Genomic DNA, 21,837 nt, shown 5'->3' with positions numbered 1-21,837 from the left:
TTTCTATTGTGATTTAACGTTTTTCTTTTTTTCTTTGCAGTACACAAGAGAAATTTTCCTTTGTTTCCATCAAAGGTTGTTTCTTTTGGTATGGATACTGCTATTTGGAAATTTCTCCCCTTTGACATTATTGAGCTTATGTTTCATTGGCTTCCTTTGTCGGTCTTGATAAAATTTAATTTGGTTTGTAGACAATGGTATCTTATATTGGAAAACCCGCTTTTTCTTGCGGCTTGTGATCGATGTCATGAGAAAGAGTTAGGATTTATTTCTTTCTCCACTCGTTTTCCCAATGGTCGCTTGTCTACTATGGTGTTTCCTTTTCTTCATTCTGCATACAAAATTGAATGTACAATGGGATCAATGATTTTTTTCAGCGCACCTGGAAGTTATTTTCATAAAAAAAATTATCTTATTGTCAGCCCTTTTACGAAGAAGTTTAGAAATGTTAGAGTTCTTAGTGTTGGGGAGCGAGGATTCTTCTCTTTATTTAAAAAATGCAGTCCAGGAAATTATGAATGGGTGTTTTTGAAACATGTTTGTAAAAACATGGACTCACATTTTCTCATTTGCAGTGGTGTTGACAACATTTGGAAGAGGACGGAGCTAACATACGATGGTGTAACTCCACCAAAGGAGGCTATCTTCTTTAAAGAAAATTTTTATTGGGTATATCTAGACAGAGATTATGAAGATTACCCTACTTATGGTTACACTATCTACTGGTTGGAATTGAACATAAACAATTGGGGTTATTCATTTGTTCCTATTGTTGACATACAATGTATGTCATTAGGGTTATACAAGAATCAACTTGTTTATGTTGTTAATAATGGTTGCACGTCTATTTGGTCACTTGAAGAGATAGAGAATTTTCAATTTGGTCGACTGTCGAAAGAGCAAAGTTTGGAATATTTTGAAGATGATTGGGGACATAGATGGTTGTTGCTTGAATCTGTCTCTTTGGATATAAATAGTAAATGTGCAGGTTACCTACCTTTGCACATAGTTGGAGAAAAAGTCCTTATGCTCGGTTGGTCTGGAGTGCAGTTAAAGTTGTATGATTTACTGAGTGGATTGTGCAAAATAGAAATTGTTGATGAATTGTCCATGCTTGAAGCGTCATGCTTCTATCTACAAACAATTGAAGAATTTGATGATGTGATTGAAAATGGAAATCTTTTTTCGTTTATTCCTAATGCAAATTCTATTGTTGAGATACCTCCACTACCTGTGGATGTATTCAATTAGCGTTTGAGGCATGAAAATGTTTTTTTTTGTATATTACTGAACACCATATGTATGTTTAATGTTTTTTTGAACATCATTGTAATTCACATTTTGAAGTTATATTAAGGAGATAGCCTCATGTATTTTCGGTTATTCATAATGCAGATTTTATTCTTCACATAGCTACATTACATGTGGATGTATTGAATTAGCATTCCAGGCTTGAACATGTTTGTTTTTTTATAATCCAGAAGACCTTTTGTAGATTTTTAAATATTTTTTTAGCATCATTGTAATTCACATTTTGAAGTTATATTGAAAACATACGTATGGTAAATTTCTAATGTGGTTCGTATTTCTTTGATTTTAATTTTTACAACTCGTTGTTGTATCGATTATGTGTAAGGGGAACATATTTTCATTTGTTCCAAGTTTGTTGTGGGAAACATAATTTCTCGAGTATTTCTTCTCTGCACTTTTGTTATTTTTTAGTTATTTCAAGATTAAAGAGTATGTATTAGCGACAAACGAAATTGCGAAATGACTTTTCAACTGACTTTAACTTTATCATAGAGATGTTGGGTGAAATAAGAAGCAAGAATGGCGTGAAAAGACTGCACTCTGCTGCTACACGACAACGATTAAGTGAATACCAACGACAATGGTATTAGCATAATAAGGAAGTCATTAAAGCACGAAGAAGAGTTTTGTATCAACGAAAGAAAAGAGCTTTAGAAAATGATGAAGAAGGAGGAGTTGTAAATCATAAGTATGAAAAGAGCAGTAGTTTTATGTAGTGAAAATTTTGTTTTGATGGTCATTTCGTTGGATGTTTATCATCTGAAATAACTTATTATTTTTGAAGGTTTACTAACTTTTGTCTTTTTTTTTCTCTAGAATATTATGTTTCGAAAGAGAGTCTTCATAGAACAACAATGTTATTTTCTGTGAAAAAAATGAAAGAAATGCAGTTTTTGGAGTTGATGAGAATTGTAGGAATGAAGAATTTCCTCAAATGGTTGAAAATTTGGGGGCTTGTGTTGGCGAAGAGGGTTAGACGTTTCTCGGTAGCAACTATATTGTTAGCATAGCTACCCCCGCTGAATCTGTATGTAATGTGTTTGTTGCAACAATGTAGGGAGTTCAATTTTTTTTTCTTTTGCATTTTTTTTCTTGTCCATTTTAACTTTTCACTCTTCTATTTTTTCCCGTATTATTTTTTCAGAATAGTGTCAAAATGATTACTAACCGGCAAATAGATTTAGAAGCAGTCAAACCTTTATTTCTTCCTGAATGCAAGGGTCAACGACCAACTTGTCAAACTTCAGGAAATGATGAAACGTACAATAAGACTAATCGTAAGTTTAGAAACTTTTGTCTGTGCATAGGAGAAAATTTTGTTTGCATTTTTTTTTGCTTTGTTGTTGATTCTCTCCAAATTTGGTCTTCTTCCATATATCTTCTCAGATGTTGTATGTTTTGGGATATTATGTTTACATAGGGACCCTTGATAGAGATGAGAACCTTGGGGGTTGTGGAAATGGTGCAAGAGATGTTATAATGGAAGATAGGGAATTTGATTCCAGGGAAGAAGTTGTTGCGTACGATTTTTTGGTGATAGTAATATGCTTGATAGAATGGTTGATGATTTGGGTTGGCCTGTTGGAAATGTTGGAACCAATATTTCTCGATGTAGCTCTATAGAGAATATTGTTGAAGCCAAATAATGTGAGAATAATTTTCCTCTTGGTGGAGCACAGGTGCTTAATGCATATTTATTTTGAAAGGTTTAGTGGTTGTCAATGTTAAATTTATATTGCTCTATGAATGTCTTTGTTGATGTTTTTCATAGAATTTTGTTGAGGTGAATAGTGGTCGAGAAACAAACTTGCAAGCAACGCAAGAAATATCATTTCAACGACTTGCACATGGACGATGCAACAATGAAGAAAATGTAGATTGGTTTTTAGTTCATTAACAAATTTGATTTGTTTTGTAGATATTTCGTTCTTACAAAGGTTATTTTCTTTCTTCCAAGCAGAATTTGGTCAAGTGTAATGAATGTAGAAAAATGATTTCCCACTCCTTTATGGAAAGAAATGATAAAACCAATACTCCATTTCCACGAATTGTTTCACATCATCGTCAAGCTAGAATGGTGTTTCGTAGAGAAAATGAAGTGTTCGCTATCATTTTAGCGAACAAATGGTTGATGTGCATTCGGTCGAGGATTGATAGTTTGTCTAATGTGCATATGTTGTGTGTATGTAATGAATGTTATCTTGGTATACAAGTTGTCAGATTGCACGAAGGGCTGATTTGTAAAAGATGTAAGTCTGAGAAAGGTGCTAATCTTTTTTCTCATTTTAACAACATGGATCCAGGTGATCAGCCCGAGGTTCTAAGAGTTTTGACACAAGTTGAAGAGATGCTAATAGCACGGGTAAATCCAATATTGCAAGTGATGCATGCTCATGGTGGTCAATATAAATAAAGCGACCACACGATACGTTTTCCACAAGATATTTCTTCAATTGCAAAGAAGCTTCCACGACGGGTTGAAGAACTAGATTTTTTTATTATAAGAAGGTGAGGTGTTCAATATGAATACTATGAATGCTATGTGAAGAGACAACATGTGATGGATGTGTTAAACTCACATGGACAGGAAAACATTAGGAAAGATAAATCAGTGAGTTCATTTTTATTAACAATAGATATACATTTATAGTACACATATGTGACTCTTGGGATTCAGTTCCCAAGGTCTCTTGGACTGCTTTGTCCATTCAACTTCCACGCTAACCCTTTAGGATTAGGTGTCCAACATTCCCCCCCTTAATCCGAAGGGTTATGTATGAGTCCAAGAAGAGAGCTGTAATACAAAATGTGCAAAAATGCATGGCAGCACTAGGCTGAATGTGCTCTATGAAATGTTGGTAAAAAGGGCGGTGGTTTAAGGTTGACCACCAACACTGGAATGCTTAGTGCAGTTCCCGGAACTCTTCCAAAACTGGCAAGAAGCTGGAGTCTTCTGCTAGAGGAAGTGTTCTTAATCTGTGATGGTTTAAGGATGACCAACAACTCTGGAATGCTTAATGCAATTCCTGGAACTCTTCCAATACTGGCAAGAAGCTGGTGTCTTCTGCTAGAGGAAGTTTTCTCAATCTTTGATGGTTTAAGGATGACCAAAAACTCTGGAACTCTTCCAAAACTGGCAAGAAGCTGGAGTCTTCTGCTAGAGGAAGTGTTCTCAATCTGTTCACGGGCATCTTTGTCTCTGGCTGCAACTCTGAAACTAGTGTGGCAGGTTGTGGCTCAGGCTCGCTTGATGTGACTTTGAAGCTTGTAGATGACCATCATTTCCCCCCCTGTCAGGTACAAGGTGAGAAGATGGAGAAAACTCAACTGCAAGACTGTTCAATACTCTAGAACAAGTTCTGACATGTGTTTGGAATATCTTCTTGGCTGTTGATGCCCATTGCCAAGAAGCGATCCATCCAAGATGAATCTTTGTTCTTGCAGGACGTTTGTTTTTGAAGCATCTGTTTGAAGAATGGCTAGTTTTATGACAGTGCTCACATGGATGAAGATCAAAACAGTGATCTTTCAGATGGCCAACTCGGTCACAGTGTTGGCATTTCACGATCTGTTGTTGTTGTTGTTGCTGTGGAAGAGGGGTAGAATCTGGAACAGCTGAAGCTGATCTATCATGAGGAGCAGGTGAACTGTCATAAATAAATCCAGCACTTTGAAACTGAATGGGCTTTGAGTAGTCTGGAATATGAAAGGACAAGTCCTTGTCATATCCAAGACCAGTTCTGTGCTTGTTGTGGACAAGCTGGTCCCAAGGTCTGATGATGGGCTTGGGAAGTGCAGACTGAACCTCTGCATCTGCATGTAACTTTGCTGCTTTATTGGGCACTGGATCTGAATGAACTTCAACAATATTGTTTTGCTGTTTACGGGAGTCTGTTTCATTGTTCTGAACAGAAACAGGTTCAGAATGATGACTCCACTGCTGTAATTCTTCTTGCTGTAGCTTTGTCTCCAACTGCAAAAACTCAATATTTTCCTGTGCATTTTGTAGACAGACCTGAATGTCTGTGAGAGAAACTTTGCTGACTTTTAATGCATCATGAGTAGTAGACAATATTAGAGTTCTGAGGAACTCTAATACTTCATTGATTCTGGCCATTTTCTCCAATGTTAAACTTATACTTTAAAATTTGTTCACAGCTATGAACCAATGTCACTGCAAGGTATTCTCAAAATTTGCTCTCCCAGAAAACTACAACAATCCAGTGATATTATTTCTTGAGGAATGAATCAAAAGCAAGATTTTAACTCTACAATTATTTTCCAAATCGCATTCCCAAACAATGAGACTCAAAGGCTACAACAAATAAATTATTTGTTTCTCCATTATGAATACTCTGAAATATATATCAGCAACGATGCAAGCTTTAGACAGTCATCTATTCAAGAAATACAGTGCAAATGGACTTCAATTGCTGGAGAATTTTTGAAAGAAATTTGGTTCTTAAGAATTTGGCCCCCCCCCTTTTTTTTTTTTTCACTGATAAAACTTTGCTACTAAATCTGAAAAATTCAGCCTCTGATCCGATCCTCACAGAGCAGTAGTTTCCATGCACCAACAAACTATTCCTCAGCAGCAATAGATCCAACAAACAGACACCACCACGCTTTTACCACGTCTCAACCTTTAGGGCTTTACTACAACGCTCCACCAGATGGCATCCAAATAGGCGTGTAGAAACGTGACAGTCGATGAAGTCACGGCAGATGAAGTCTCGAACAGGCAATACACACCACGCTTCCACTACGCAGATCCAAGTCCCACTTAGCCTGGAAACGATTGCTTCTCTTCAGAACCGCAACAAACAGTTGGCAGAACAAGTGCTGAAGACATCAGAAGGATACCGTGCAGAAGAACGGCTAACGACACCAGATAGGCAGAAGGGTCTCAAAGAGGAATTTGTTTTGCTTGTGCAACTCCTGCTTCACTTCAAGGAGGAGATCAAGTGCCTCAAAGCAGATCCCAATAGAGTTAAAGAGCATAAAAAACTCAAGGAGGAAATAGCAGTGTTGCAGAATGACAGTCTTTATCTTCTGGTCACATATATATCACAGTTCAACAAAACTAGGGCGCTCACTGCTTACATATATCAATATCTCAACAAAAACCAAGGGCGCTCACTGCTTACATATATCAATATCTCAACAAAAAAACAAGGGCGCTCACTGATAACATATATCAATATCTATCACATGAAAACGTTGTGGTATCCTGGAGGGACTTCACGCCATGGTAGCCACTGTTCTTATCACGTCAGTCTTCAAAAAATGCGCATATAATAGCTATCACTGTTCTTTATAACAAAAACGATAGTCTTCAGACAAAAAAAAAACGATACCACAGTTCTGTACAGTCTTCAAACGCAGTTTTTTTTTTATAACAATCAAACACAGTTCTTTATAAAAAAAAAACGATAGTCTTCAGCGCAGCTTCACGGTGGAACCTCCATTGTTGAGTGAACTGGAATACGTGTTTTTTTCAAGGCAGAGCCTTTGAAACGAGAATTTGGCCTGTCTGTAAAGGAAAAATTCGATCAATATAGAGGGTCTCAACACAATCAAAAACTAGTTCATGACAAGTTTAAGAGTAGACGATCTCAGTCGCAGAAATGTGGTCATTGATCGGCCTCTTCACTCTCCTTCGCAACATCTTTCCTGCACAATTTCTATCATTGGTGGTCCTCTGCTCAGGAACGGTTCAGTCCTTATGACTATCTCGACATTCCGCAGTTAAATGGGAATTCTGGAGCCAACGCTAATAAGGTGTACAGGAACGTTGGACTCTATTTAGCAAGCCTCTACACCACTGCGGGTGCTCGGACGCTGACTGTATTTGCCGAAAACGAGTTGGGTAGGGTGGAGCTCTGTCCGGATTCGGATGTGGAGGACTCTGTCACCAGACTTCAATAAAAACCAGGCCGCAGCTTCAATGCAGCACAGTTCCATGAACAATATGACGCCGGTAATACCAGATCAATACGTTTATGTGTGGAGGCACCAGAGGGATGGCTAAACAAGCTTCAGGGATTCTGCAAAGAATCACGCAGAGGTATGTCCAGGAACGCACAAGGGAGTTCACATAACGGATGCATTCATTAGATTCAAGCGCAAAGATACAAATGTTTATTCACATACAGAGGGCGCAGTCTCATGAGAGGGCAGTGTCAGAGAGCGCAGGGCAGCGAATCGACAGAGTATATGGGCAGAGCGCAGGAGGTGCAGCAGAATAGAGCAGCGTTAGAATATTTCTTTAAATAGGGAAAGGACAGACAAATTTTGAAAAGAATGCAGCTGACATGGTATAGCCTTCCTCCGACTAAAACATTCAACCACCGCTCAAAAAGACCAAGAGACTAGGGTAATTTGTAGACTATTAAATCTGCAAATTCGCCAGAGAAACGCTCTATTCACCATAAAGAACCTGCCCTTTTTTTTTTCTTCCTTTTTTTTTGAATAGAAGGTAAATGGTCGCATAACAGTGTGCACAAAAATGACAGGTGCTTTTCTGCAAGACAATGTAATTGTGCAGGTAACGTTTCTTAGCACTGCTACAGAACTGGGCAGAGATTGCAGCTACAATTTTGCTGACAACATATTCATGAAATGTAAGACAGACATGCACAGAGATGCCAGGGAAAACAGGCCACTCATCATGGCTCTGATACCATGTTAAACTCACATGGACAGGAAAACATTAGGAAAGATAAATCAGTGAGTTCATTTTTATTAACAATAGATATACATTTATAGTACACATATGTGACTCTTGGGATTCAGTTCCCAAGGTCTCTTGGACTGCTTTGTCCATTCAACTTCCACGCTAACCCTTTAGGATTAGGTGTCCAACAGGATGCATTGCATTATAAAATTGAAATGGACAAGTACTACAGGGATGTGGAAATTGACATGGATTCAGTTGCTTCTCTCCCAGAAAGACCTACTAATGTTTCTAGCAGGTTACAATATGTTGATAGTCATGTTGATGATATACCTAGGATGGATGCAGAGATTGAAACAGACAGGGCTAATTTTTTGCACTGTCACTCGTCATCTTTTATTTCTCACTTTCCTAATGAATCCTGGGAAGTTGATCTAATAAGAAGATTTATTGAGAATGAAAATAACACATCTGTTGAACCAATAGATTGGCCAAATATTGATACATCTCACATTAATGAATATAATACTGAAGGACTGCTAGATATGGCGTTCACCACTCTATTCCTTGCAAGTGATGTTGATCGGTTGCATCCTCGAATTTGCAATGTTCAGATGCATGAATATGGTTTGCATCTATTGATATTTTATGATCAAAGATTTGGAAGCCATCCTCGGTTTTGATATTTCTTGTTGAATATGATTATGCAACATCGTAGTCAAGGAACAACTTCATTTTTTTTAAAGAAAGATATTCATGAAAATGTGCCTGCAACTGTTCAGGAGTTATGTCAACAATTTTTTGATTTTCCAAATAATAAGTTGGCTGAGAAATTAATGCATTTTGGATCTTGTCTTAGGGGTACAAGAGCTTATTGGACAAAGTGTCGTTCTAAATTAACTGATATGATCAACCAATTGGGTTGCCCTACTTTGTTTTTTACATTGAGTGCGACTGACACAAAGTGGCCTAATTTGCATAGTGTTATGCCTTCAACCAGAGATTGTCATCGACAAAGTGAGCATGCTAGAAAGATTCAAAATTTTATTCGGTACCTGCATATAGTTGTTATGTACATGCACCAAAGATTCAATATCTTTCGTGACATAGTCTTGCAGAGATATCTTGGTGCTAGAGACTTTTGGTATAGGTTTGTTGTTCTTCCTTTTCGACAATTTTATAATGATTTGAAGGAAAATGTATGTTGTTATGATTGCTTATTATATTTTAACTGCATGTTTTCAATCTTTTTAGGTACGAGTGGCAACATAGAGGTTCCGCCCATATCCACGGTTTTTGTGGTTTCCTGAAGCACCAGATATGGAAACATTGGATTGGTCCAATGCGATTGTTGTTGGTGTAGCAAAGCGGTACTTTGAAAAATATGTTATAGCATGGCATACATCATCAAAATGTCATGATCCCTCAAACTTTAAATGATGATCCATGTATTTCAAACACTAAACAAATTTTTTCTTGCAATCTCGAAGAAGATTATGAGCATTTAGTTAACTGTGTGCGAAGGCATACAAAATCCAGTGTTGATTCTTGTTTACGTAAAAAAGGGTATGTTCTTTCATGTCGTTATCATGCTCCGTGGGAGGTTCATGTGGAGTCAACATTGTCGATAGATGAAAAAGGGAGAAAAAAATATGAACCAACACGAAATGATGATCGTTTAAAAGTTCAAAATGTTGATGTTTTAACAATGTGGTGAGAAAAAGTTGATTGTCAACGAGTTCTTTCTCGACATTAGGTTTTAAAGTATATTTCAAAATATGCTTCAAAGGTAGAGAGAAGGTCTAAAAGTTATCATGAAACGTTGACCAGATTTGCTGGTGGGAGTGGGTCTGAGGCTCCTGTATTATTTGCCTATAGAAGGTTCCTTGTTGAGACGCTTGTTTAGCATGACATTAGAGCTCAAGAGACGCGCTATTTGTTCCTAAAGTTTCCTCTTATTGTCTGTAGTCGAAAATTATTCTCCTTGAATGTTGGCAAGAAAGTGCACCAAAGGTTTTCGCTGCATTTTGATGAAGTTTTGTGTAGAAACAATTTCATTTAGGTTTATCGAAGCTGACCTGTTTTTTTGGAACATTTATGTTTAATAGAAAGAACAAGATCATGGAGTTTTGAGGAGAAGCATAGGCAGGAAAAATGGTGGTCACGTGATAAGCATGTTATCATTTGTGTTTGGCCACAACTTTATGTTGTTCCTTATGAGGGGTCAGAAGAGTTTGAAACATTTTGTTGGAGTGAGTTGCTTTTATACAAGACGTTTCGTGATGTTGGTTCAAAAATTGGGTTGTCTACAAAAAGTATTGTTGAGAGTTGGAGGAATTGGAGATATTATTCATGTCATGTTGATCAAAGATCTTTGCAAAATGATGGTGATGAAGAAGATGTGGAGCCACTTATACATGAAGAAAATGTTGATCAAGATTTTGAAGAGTGGCATGTTTTTTTGCGGTTAGTTCATCCAAGTTGTGTAAACATTTCAGACCTTAATAATCTTGGTAGAAGGGACTTTGATGTTGATTATAATTGGCAAGAAATGATGGTATCAAATGATTTTTTAGAAGAATGGGTCAATTTTTTATAAAAGATGCGTAGTCTGCAGGCGTTTTGAATTGTGGGTTCGTTAGGGATACATATTTGTCGCCTTCCTCTCTATTAGAAAAACAACTAGCTGCGTTTGAAATTATTTTTCGACACTTTTCTAGTGGTGAAAATGATGGTGATTTGAAAATGATTATTCCAGGTAGTCTTCTTGCATTGGGTGTATTTCTCATGCTATTTCTAGTGAAACAACGAATGGAAAAAGTCCTTTTTTATTGCTTGCTCCAATTGGTATTGTTGCTTTTAACATACGTGGGAAAACAATACATTCTGCTTTAAAAATTCATGTTAGCTCTGCTTCAATTTGCAGCATTTGAGGGATTAAATCAGAACTAAACAGTGTTGGTTTGTGTTGAAGTGGGTTGGCAGTTGTTTATTTCATCATTTCCCTTCATGTGCCTTATTCCCCTTACTCTGTTACTTCCATTTCCTCATTCCTCGTAAATTTCCCTTGTTTTCCTTTAAATCCCTTTTACCCCTGTTTTTGCATCAAAACCCTCATAATCTGTTTATAACCCGTTTGAAACCCTGCCTGAACCCCTTATTTTATTCACCCCAGGCATTTTGTGTTTTAAAATCATTAAAATCCATAACCCGAAGCTCTAATAAGCCCGGGCCCGCTCCTCACCTGTCACATCAAACTCCAAACACGTGCGTTTACTCCCGGTCGTCCGATGATCCCGCCCGTTGATCCAACGTGGTACACAAACCCTGCCCCGTCAACCTGCAGGTTATATAATCCATGGGGAAGTGGTATTCTGCCAGCCACGTTTCTTCATGTTATTCCATCGCACTCATTTGTACGAAAACTTCCATAGCCCGAAAGCGGTGCGGGGAGACCATTTACTGCCCTCTCGGTAAGGCTCCCCGCGCGTTAACTGTCGATTACCTTAACCGCCTGTTGATCGTCCGATCTCCCATCTCTTGATCCGACGGTCTGCATCCCTCTCCACTTGATTTTCTTGTTAAGCCCCTATGATCAAATCTCCGTCGTCCATTTCTCTAATCTAACGGCTCATGTTCGAGTTGCGCCTTTGTGCCTTCCCATTGCCTCCCGATAGAAGATCTCGATTGTCGCGTAATCCATCCAACGGCCAGTGTTTCATCTCGGCCCCTGTTCGTTTTCAAAGTGTTTTTCAGTGTATTCTTCAGTGATTTTGGGCCTGTTATGCACGCGCAAAGGAGAAAGCAAGCCATCAACTCCCCGTACTCTGTGCGTTAAATTCTCAGCTACCTGCATTAAAAGACAATACGGTCAAGGACAAGAAGAACGGCTTGGAGAAGATTTAGATATAAATCAGTTATGGAGCATTGTACACGTTATATCCCATATGCTCAGAAAGGACACCAAAATATCAGAGAATGTCCATTTTGTTCATTAAAACAGTCAGAATGTATTAGAGGCCCATAACAGTTTGTAAATGTGGTTGGTGGTCAATTAATACACCTCCACGCATACCCTAGCAGAGATTTTTATAAAATGATTCTATATATACTCAGAAAAATGATGTAATCAGTTTGATGAGTGTTAGTGTGTTGTAATGTCCAACTTCTGGAGACTGTAACTATTGTGTAACCTGCAGCTTCTGGTCTTCATTTCCAACTAATACAAGCTTCTTTTGTTGTCAATTGCTCATTTTTCACTTCTTCTATGTCCCAGGTTGTGCCTGTCATGCATTATTTCATGTGTTGTTGATTTTTAGCAGCAGAGGGGTTGTCATCCCACCTCTGTGTTATAATTTTGTTGTATCATTAAATTTGTTTGCAGGTTTCTGTGGTCCTAATACCAGAGAGTTGTCATCCTATCTGTGTATTAGAAAACAGATTTACAGACCTTTTAACCGGTTGCAGCCGGCCATCACAGGGTCCTGTGCATCTACTGGTGTGGTCAGTCTTCTTCATCATCACCTTATCCTCAAATTGTGAGTAATTGGTGGTTAAAAGCCTTATAGTCTGGGGGCGTTCACCCATGTCTAGGGTCAATCATTGTAGGAGTTGTTATTTGGCTTGAATATACAACATTTCTTTCATTCATCCATCATTTTATCCAACATTTTGTTGAGTTCGTAATGTTCCCGAGCATCACTGATATTAAACCTAGGTGATTTTATTGGGGTGATAACATTAATTGGCACCGTTGCCGGGGATCGAAGAATTGAAGCTCAGCTTCCCTGGGAGAACGGCACAGCTTCAAATTTTGATCACAGATAAGGTTTGAACACATATTTTGGTTGTAATCATCTATTTGGCGACTCCATTGGTGGAAGATCATTCTTTGGTGACTCCACTAGGGAGTTCTGGCTCAGTTTGTGAGACTTACTCGAAGAAATCCTCAGTAGCTACCAGCCGAACTAGTGCCTGAGCCTGAGAAGTATGGTAAATTGAAGAAATCTTCACAGAAAGGGGCATCAGGATCAGGTAAGCCTAAGAAGTCTCATTCATCTGTGAAAGATAAAGCGATTGCTGAAGATTTACAGTTTGAAGATTTAGAAACCAACACTGTTAATAAGGAAAAACCTTCAGAGATTAGTTCAGCCCCTTATGCAGATAGTTCCCCTTTGAATCTCAGTCCAAACAATGCTTCCCATTCAGTCCAAAACATCCCTTTATCTCTGCCATCCATCACATTACTTCCTACTGCTCCATCTGCTACTATTCCTCCAAATATTCTAGTCATGGCAAGACAGCAAGCACCTACAAGAATAGAAAGAATTGTTGTTGCTAGATATGGACCATTGGTGTTGCCTATTCCTTTAAATCCTATGCCTGTGGGAGAATATCAAAAATATATGCCTAAATTCACTAGCACAGAGGGAGTAATCATAGAAGAACACTTAGAAGCCTTTTACCGTTATGTTGATAATTTAGATATAAGTGAGAATGATGTTTGGATGAGAGTTTTTGTCTAGAGCCTTGATGGAGAGGCTAGGAAGTGGTTTAGAGAATTTCCCCAGAGATCTATAACAGATATTGAAGTATTAGATGATGCATTTTTGAAGCAATGGGAAGATAAGAAGGACTTGCTATATTACCATACAGAGTTTGGTAATTTGAAGAGGGAAAATGGGGAATCAATACCTGATTTTAATAAAAGATTCAATAGAATGTATAGTAAGATTCCAGCTGAGGTGAAGCCTACTCCTACCTCTGCCAAACTCACTTATTTCAATGCTTTTGACTTCGATTTCTACCTGTTATTGAGAGAAAGAAGATGTGCTACGCTGGCAGACATGCAGGATGCAGCTCTAGAAGTAGAATCCAATATTATGGCTGCAGAGAAACTAAAGAGTCAAGCTGACAGAAGAAGACAGAGAAATCAGGAATCTATGTCTTTTGCATCATCTTCAGAGCCTAAATTAGATAAAATGACTAAGATGATAGAGTCATTAGCAGCCGAAATTTCTAAGCTAAAGGTTGAGTAGAATTCAGCAAAAACAAGGCAGCATAGCACATTTGCTCCAAGAAATCAAAATCCATTCAGAAGAGCAGATGAGCAATTACAGATCATGCAAAGGGGTAAAGAATCAAAGGAAGATCAGAAAGTTAAGGCTCCTTTTCAAAATTTAGTCATGGAGGAGGAACAATTTGAAGAGGATGAGGATGAAATTCACTGCATGGAAGATAAAGGCAGTGCTGCATTTTTGACATTGGCTTAATATGAAGAATCATTGTTGCAAGAAAAAAACAGTCAGGAGTGGGACAGAGAAGTTGTTCTACAAACCAGTGACCAGCCGAGATATGATCTGAGACCTAATGCAAAAAAAGCCAAGGAAAATCCTGCCCAAAGAGCTATTGTCCAAACAGAACCAGAGAAAATCAAGCATAGAAGACCAGTAGCTAATCCAATAATCCTCAAAGCTCCAGTTCAAGAGGTAAAAAGTTCTGATAAATCTTCTTCTTTTTTTAGTTTTGAGTCAGAAGTTCAGAAGTTGAAAGTATCTATGCCTCTGGTTGAGTTGGTGAAGAGTGAAGTATTTAGGAAACCTATCCTAGAAGCCCTTGAGCTAGAAACCAAACAAACCTTCACGGACTCTGTCAATTTACAAGATGATAAGCTGACCATTGTGCTTAGCCCCATAATTGAACCTGCAGATAATAATTGTCCATCTTTTTATGTCTCATTGACCATTCATGACAAAATCCTCCACAATTGCCTGCCAGACACAGGGGCTAGCCACAATTTAATTTCTAAAGTTGTCATGGAAGAGTTAGGCCTTGATATCACTAGACCCTTCCATGATTTATTTTCTTTTGATTCAAGGAAGGTGAAATGTCTTAGATTGATTAAAGATCTGGCCATTACCTTAACTCAGCTGCCCATGAAGAGTATGATGATGGATATTGTGGTAGCAGATGTCCCTCCTAATTTTGGCATGCTGATGTCCAGAGGGTGGATTAAGAGACTAGGTGGGACATTACAGAATGATTTATCTTATGCAACTGTCCCAGTGTTTGGAGGAGAAAGCAGGAGGTTAGATAGAGAAGCACAGTTGGCATATATCATTAGTGACGAGAAAAATCCTACAAATCATCCCATTTATGCAGTGGACACTGATTTTGGAGCATGCATTCTCCAAATAGAAGAAGCTCAGAAGGCCGAAATGCAGCTCAGGAAACCAACAGTTCAGGCTGAGGAGCAAGGAAGTCAGATTTGGGAGATGTTCTTTGATGGAGCATGTTCTAGGGAGACTGCAGGAGCAGGGGTGGTGCTAGTATCTCCACATCAAGAAAGCATTCAGTTGTCTTTTAAGCTGGTTTTTCAAGTGACTAACAACATAACAGAATATGAGGCTTTGTTGTCAGGCCTTAATGCAGCCAAAGACAGAGGAATCAAGAATTTAAAGGTATTTTGAGATGCTAATTTGGTTATATAGCAAGTCAATAAAACATTTCAAGCAAAGCGCCCAAGGCTAAAAGCATACAGAGATGAGGTATGGAGAATCAGAGACTCTTTTGATTTTTTTGTATTTCATACATTCCTAGAGCCCAAAATTAGCTTGTTGATTCCCTTGCTATTTCTGCTAGTCTATTTATACCTTTTATGCCTCCCAGACTAGTGTATGAAGTCCAAGTGAAATATAGACCATCCTTGCCTGACAATGTCCACCATTGGAAAGTTTTTGAAGATGATAATGAGTTAAATAGGTTCTTGCAAGTCATTGGTGAATTGACCAAGAAAATGAAGCTTTGTTAGAAAAACCCCAATCCCAGCTTAGAAATAAAATTGGTAAAGACAGCATTGTCCAGCTTCCTAGTAACCATATTCCTAAGGCCCTACTTCCTCTTGAGACACTGTTTGACTAGAATGATGTGCCTTACAAGGCTGCCCAGAAAGAAGACCAAGCTGCAATCTGTAAGCATGATATAGGAAGTACAGGTCAGCCTAAGTATGTGAATCTGTCCACTCATTTGTCCACTGATCAAAGTGTTGAATACTGCAATTTAATAAGGCAATTTGTTGATGTGTTTGCCTGGGAGTATAGTGATCTGAAAACATATGACAAGAATATAATTCAGCATAAAATCCCTCTGGAGAAAGACACTATTCCTTTTAAACAAAAGCTGAGACCAATAAATCCCATGCTTCTTCCATTGATTGAAAAAGAAATTAAAAAATTGTTGGCTACCAAAATCATAGTGCCTCTCAGATATTCTAAATGGGTAGCTAATTTAGTGGTCGTAAGGAAGAAGAGTGGAGAAATTAGACTGTGTGTTGATTTCATAAATTTAAACAAATGCTCAAAGAAAGATAATTATCCTCTGCCCAAGATGGAGCATTTGTTGCAGAAGGTCTCAGGAGCTAAAGTGATGTTGTTTTTGGATGGATTTTCAGGCTTTAATCAGATTGTTGTGCACCCAGAAGATCAAGAAAAGACTGCATTTACCACTCCTTGGGGCACATTTATGTATGCCAAAATGCCATTTGGATTGATGAATGCTGGAGCCACTTTTTAGAGAGCTATGGACATAGCATTTGTGGGGGAGAAGGATAAATTTGTCCTCATCTACCTTGATGATATAACAGTTTACTCCACCAGCCATCAAAATCATTTGCAGCATTTAAAAAAAGTGTTCTTGAAGTGCAAGAGGTTTGTAATATCAATCAATCCGAAAAAATATCAGTTTTCTTTAAATGAAGGCAAGTTGTTAGGACATATTGTGTCTGCTGGAGGTGTCCAGATTGACCCAGAAAGATTCAAAGCAGTTTAGGCTTTAACTGTCCCCAGATCAAAGAAAGATATACAGTCTTTTTTGGGCAAGATAAATTTTGTAAGGAGGTTTATTCCAAATTTTGCTGAATTAGTTAAGCATGTGACCTCTATGTTGAAGAAAGGAGCAAAGTTAAGATGGACTGAAAAAGCAAGAAAATCATTTGAGTCAATTAAGAAAGCTATAATGGAAGCTCCCACATTAATAAGTCCTGACTACAGTAAGGAGTTTCATCTGTTTTCATTTGCCTCTGAAGACACCATTGCAGTTGTTCTATTGCAGCAAGATGAAGAAGGTTCAGAGCATCCGGTGGCATTTTTCAGCAAAAATTTGAGGGATGTTGAACTGAGGTATGATATTATAGAAAAACAGCCATATGCTCTTATTAAATCCTTAAAGGCTTTCAGAGTTTATATCTTGCATTCAAAAATAATTGCATATGTTCCCTCTGCTGCAATAAAAGATGTCTTAACCCAACTTGATGCTGATGGAAGGAGGGCGAAGTGGATTGCTAAAATGATAGAATTTAATATAGAGCTGAAGCCTACCAAGCTAGTTAGAGGTCAGGGTCTTGCCAAATTATTAGCTGAGCAAAATTGCAGGTCTTTAGACATTGATTTCTTGTGCACAATTGCAACAAACGGTCAGACAAATGAAGAGGAAAATGCGGCTGAAACGGTGAGAAAATAGTCAGTGGCTGAGAATCTAGCTTCATGTAACTGGTATTCTGCAATAATTAATTTCTTGTTGAAGCTAGAAATCCCTTCAAGCTTAAGTAAAAACCAAGCAAGAACTTTAAAACTTAGAGCAGCAAAATATTGCATTATGTAAAATCTGTTGTACTGGGGGGATCCATCAGGAATATTTTTAAGGTGTCTGGATAAATAACAATCAAAAGAAGTTATGCAACAGTTTCATAATAGCATGTGTGGAGGGCATCATTATTGGAAAACCACAACCCATAAAATTATCAAAGTTGGGTACTATTGGCCCACTTTATTTTCTGACGTATTTGTTTTTGTTAAATCTTGTGACAGGTGCCAAAGATTTGAAGGAAAAGAGCAGTTGAAATCTCTGCCCCTAAAACCAATTCAAGAAAAAGGACCTTTTCAGCAGTGGGATCTGGATTTCATTGGTGAAATCAATCCACATTCCAGTGGCCAGCACAGATGGATATTAGTTGCCACTGGTTATTTCACAAAGTGGATTGAAGTAGTCCCTACAAGGAAGGTTGATCACAATGTGGTCATGAGGTTTTTGATAGAGAATATCTTTAGCAGATTTGGTTCTCCACATAAGCTAATAATAGATAATGCAGTAGCCTTCAGGGAAAAAGAGCTGGTGGAAATGTGTGATTCAATGGGCATTAAACTTGTTCATTCCACTTCTTATTATCCACAAGGAAATGGTCTAGCAAAATCCTCTAATAAAAGTCTGATCAAGATAATTAAAAAGTTGTTAGAGCATAATAAAAAGAATTGGGATTCAAAGCTCAAGTATGCACTGTGGGCTGACAGAGTGACCATAAATAAGTCCACAGGGAGTTCTCCATTCAAACTGGTGTACGGTACTGAAGCTGTATTCCCAATTCAGTTAACTCTCCCTGTGGCAAAATTCCTTCAAATAGAGCAGGATGAAGAAGAAGACATGGCAAGAAGAATCATTGATTTAATAGAGTTGCATCAGATTAGAGAACAGCTGGTTGAAAAAGCTGCAGCACATCAGAGAAGCATCAAGGAAGCCTTTGACAAAAAGGCAAAAACAGATAAGTTTTAGATTGATGACTTGGTTTTGAAATGGGACGCATTGAAGGAAAAGAAAGGAAATCATGGGAAATTTGATGCTTTTTGGACAGGGCCTTTCATCATTTCATAGGTTCAAGGGAACAACACCTTCATACTGAAAAGTATGGGAGGAGAGACAGTTTTTGATGGCCCAGTCAATGGGCATTTTCTGAAAGTTTATGTAGTTTAAGGTATTCGGCCTTAAAAGTTGTAAATATTTTGTTTTTATCAGTTTTGCAGGCAAAGTAGACTCTATGCCCAATGGAACACTAGGAATCTTGGTTAATATGTTTTTAGCTGGAAAGACATTGGTCTGCAGGTTCTTGAGACCTCACAGGGAGGATCTCATCCCTAGAAGGAGCCAGTGTTAGCTCTGCTACAGTTTGCAGCATTTGAGGGATTAAATCAGAATTAAACAGCATTGGTTTAAAACATGTGAAATAATTAATAACAATAAAATAATATAGTGAACTAATTTAGAAGGTTAAAATGATGTCTGGATTAACGTAACGTTAAAAGTCATGTCAGAATTAAAACCAAGTATAAATATAAGTTAAATTTACACATAATAAAATATCTACAAAATAATCGAGCATCTAAGAAAATATCTACAAATAATTGGTGAAATCAAAGTTGTTAATAAGCTATTAATGTGGGGAATAACATATAACATAGTTAGAATTAGCATGACCCATTAACAACTCAAATTTACATAATTGTCAAAATGAATGAAATATTTACCTATATGCATTTTAGAATAAATCATGGTTTTTTTTCAAATCACAAGCCTACTCATCATTTAAGATGTTGGTGATATATTAACATAGAAAGGTATCTGCAAAATATTAAATTTATTTATAAATTTTCAAGTCAAAACTGATTTATATGTTTGGGAAACGATAATAAAAACAAATTGCTTTAGCCAAAAGTTTTGTCATGAAGAAATTGGATTTGATAGGACATATTACATGGATCAATCTCAATTTAACAATTTGTTTAAGATGATGATGATGATGATGATGGTTAACGTCTGCTGAGACCAAATAATGATCTATCGGACCTAAAAAGACAAATTATTTATTTTGATTTAAGATTTTATTCCTATGCTCAAAAAGCTTGGAGAGAAGCCTCCCGAGTTCACTATAATTTTGGCATTGTAAAAGGCTAGGAAGGTCAGTATTGTAACAAAGGTTGTGAAATTGAGATCTAATGTGGTTGTATGCAGGGCACTCTAAGAGGAAGTGGTTTTCATCCTCGATGCTCCTATTCTCACAAATATGGCAGATCCTTTCCATCGATCTGCCAAGTGATATGTAATATTATAGAATAAATGTAATGTATGGGTTGCTAACTATTCATTTGCATACACTGCCAAAGGCGTATGCGCTATCCATTGTGCTCTATGTTGAACTAAGGATACATACCTTTAATGAAAAACCATGTTCATACCTTTGTCTAATAACTTTTTTGTAAAGTTAAATTTTTTGGTTGATAGAGGAGCATAATTATGTGTAATTAGAATAGGTTAACCACTCTACACTAAATCAGAAGCTAACTTTTTAGCAACATAGAATCACTCCATATCTATGAAATTGCTTTATATAATTGTTTTTGTTAAGAGGAACCTATCATAACAATTGAATTAACAATGAGAGTAGTTATCATATATTTGCAAGGTGAAAAATGATATCATAATTCAATTAATAATGAATAATTATTGGCTTTTGTCTCTTAACGTGAATTAACTTATTATATATATATATATATATATATATATAATTTGTTAGTAATTTATGAGGAGCTATATGTATATAACTATCTTAATTTTGTATATATTCAATATTAGTTTGAATTTATTTAACAAATAGATTTATTAAGTGTTTAGGGATGAAATTTTTCAAAATTTGAAAACTTTTAACTTGCCCATCTTTGAGGAAATGTTTGAAAAATGATTCTTATAAGGTGGTTATAAATTTGAATAATTATGGATTTTTAAGTTGCATTGTTTAATTTATTTAGTCTAATATTGAATTATATAGGAACCAAGTAATGATGAAAATGGATTGTTGATAAGGTATCTATTTTACCGAATATGATTATGATGTATGATAATAAAAGAAATATTTGAAGAAGGAGGAATGGAGCGCGAAGGCAAATACGGGTGAGGGTTCGTGGCTGCAGTACTACACTGCAGCTGGCAGGCTTCTAAAGACTTGCACTTTTTGTTGATGGGTAGGCTAGTTTTCTCTCCATCGTTTCCTCACTTTCGTGTTCTTCAACCTGTCTCGTGACCGGCGACATAGCTCTGGTATACCCTCACCCATTTTCTTGTTGCTCCCCCACCGATCTACCTAAGGGCAGTTGGCGATCTGTTTCTCTTGACAACGATGGACCTCGATCTGGTAGATTATTCGGAGGATACTCTAGCGGGTAGCTCGATCTGGACGACCCCGCATTCAACAAAGGAAAACCTGACCCCATTTTCTTGCAACCTGAACGATTCCCTTGCCAGCTTTCCTCTGTTTTCGGGCCCCTTGATTCGCCCGGTGACTTTATCGGATGACCCTCCAACCTCGCCATCTCTTTCGACTCCCCTGTCGTCTCCCTCCGCACAAGGGTTCACCTCGGGTTGCCTTAACCCTAACCCTAGGGACAACTGTCCAAATCTATCCTCTCTCCCTCAATATTCCAGACTCCTGTCCTCACTTCCTGGCTCATCCTCCATCGCAGATTTGGAACCCCTGCACACTCTGCTTTCTCTTGCTTCGTCGTCCGGCAATTTCTCAAATATTCCTCCTCTTTTGGGCACTCTCCCTACAGTACCCCCTCCTCCTCCTGAGGCCCCCTCTATACTAAAGAACAACTCCGATCGCCAAGAGGACACATGAACGGAGCAAAGGTCACGCAAGAAATCCAAATGCCTCAGATCTAAATAAGGAGACATTGTACTCAAGCTCGAGGAGGACATTCAATTGGGTGAAACAATGGATTTCATGGACAGAGTTTTGGTTGGAAGAATTCGGGGACGAAGCTACACAGCGGACCGTCTCAAACAATGGGTCTCTGAGGTCTGGGGACAACATTTGGCCGACCTCCCCACGGTGCAGACCTTCGTAAGGGGCTGGTTCACGTTAAGATTTGCCATGCTGGACCATACAAACTGGGTTTTATCGTCTTACTGGAATTTCGAGCATGTGCCCATCCTTTGAAGAGATAGACACCTCTTTTTTATTCATAAAT

Source organism: Pinus tabuliformis, chromosome J (genome assembly GCF_031772625.1).
Source record: "Pinus tabuliformis cultivar Carrire ecotype Pingquan chromosome J, CPIR1, whole genome shotgun sequence".
Taxonomy (NCBI): Eukaryota; Viridiplantae; Streptophyta; class Pinopsida; order Pinales; family Pinaceae; genus Pinus; species Pinus tabuliformis.
The sequence above is the reverse complement of the archived record's forward strand: the minus strand, read 5'-3'. Positions refer to the sequence as shown.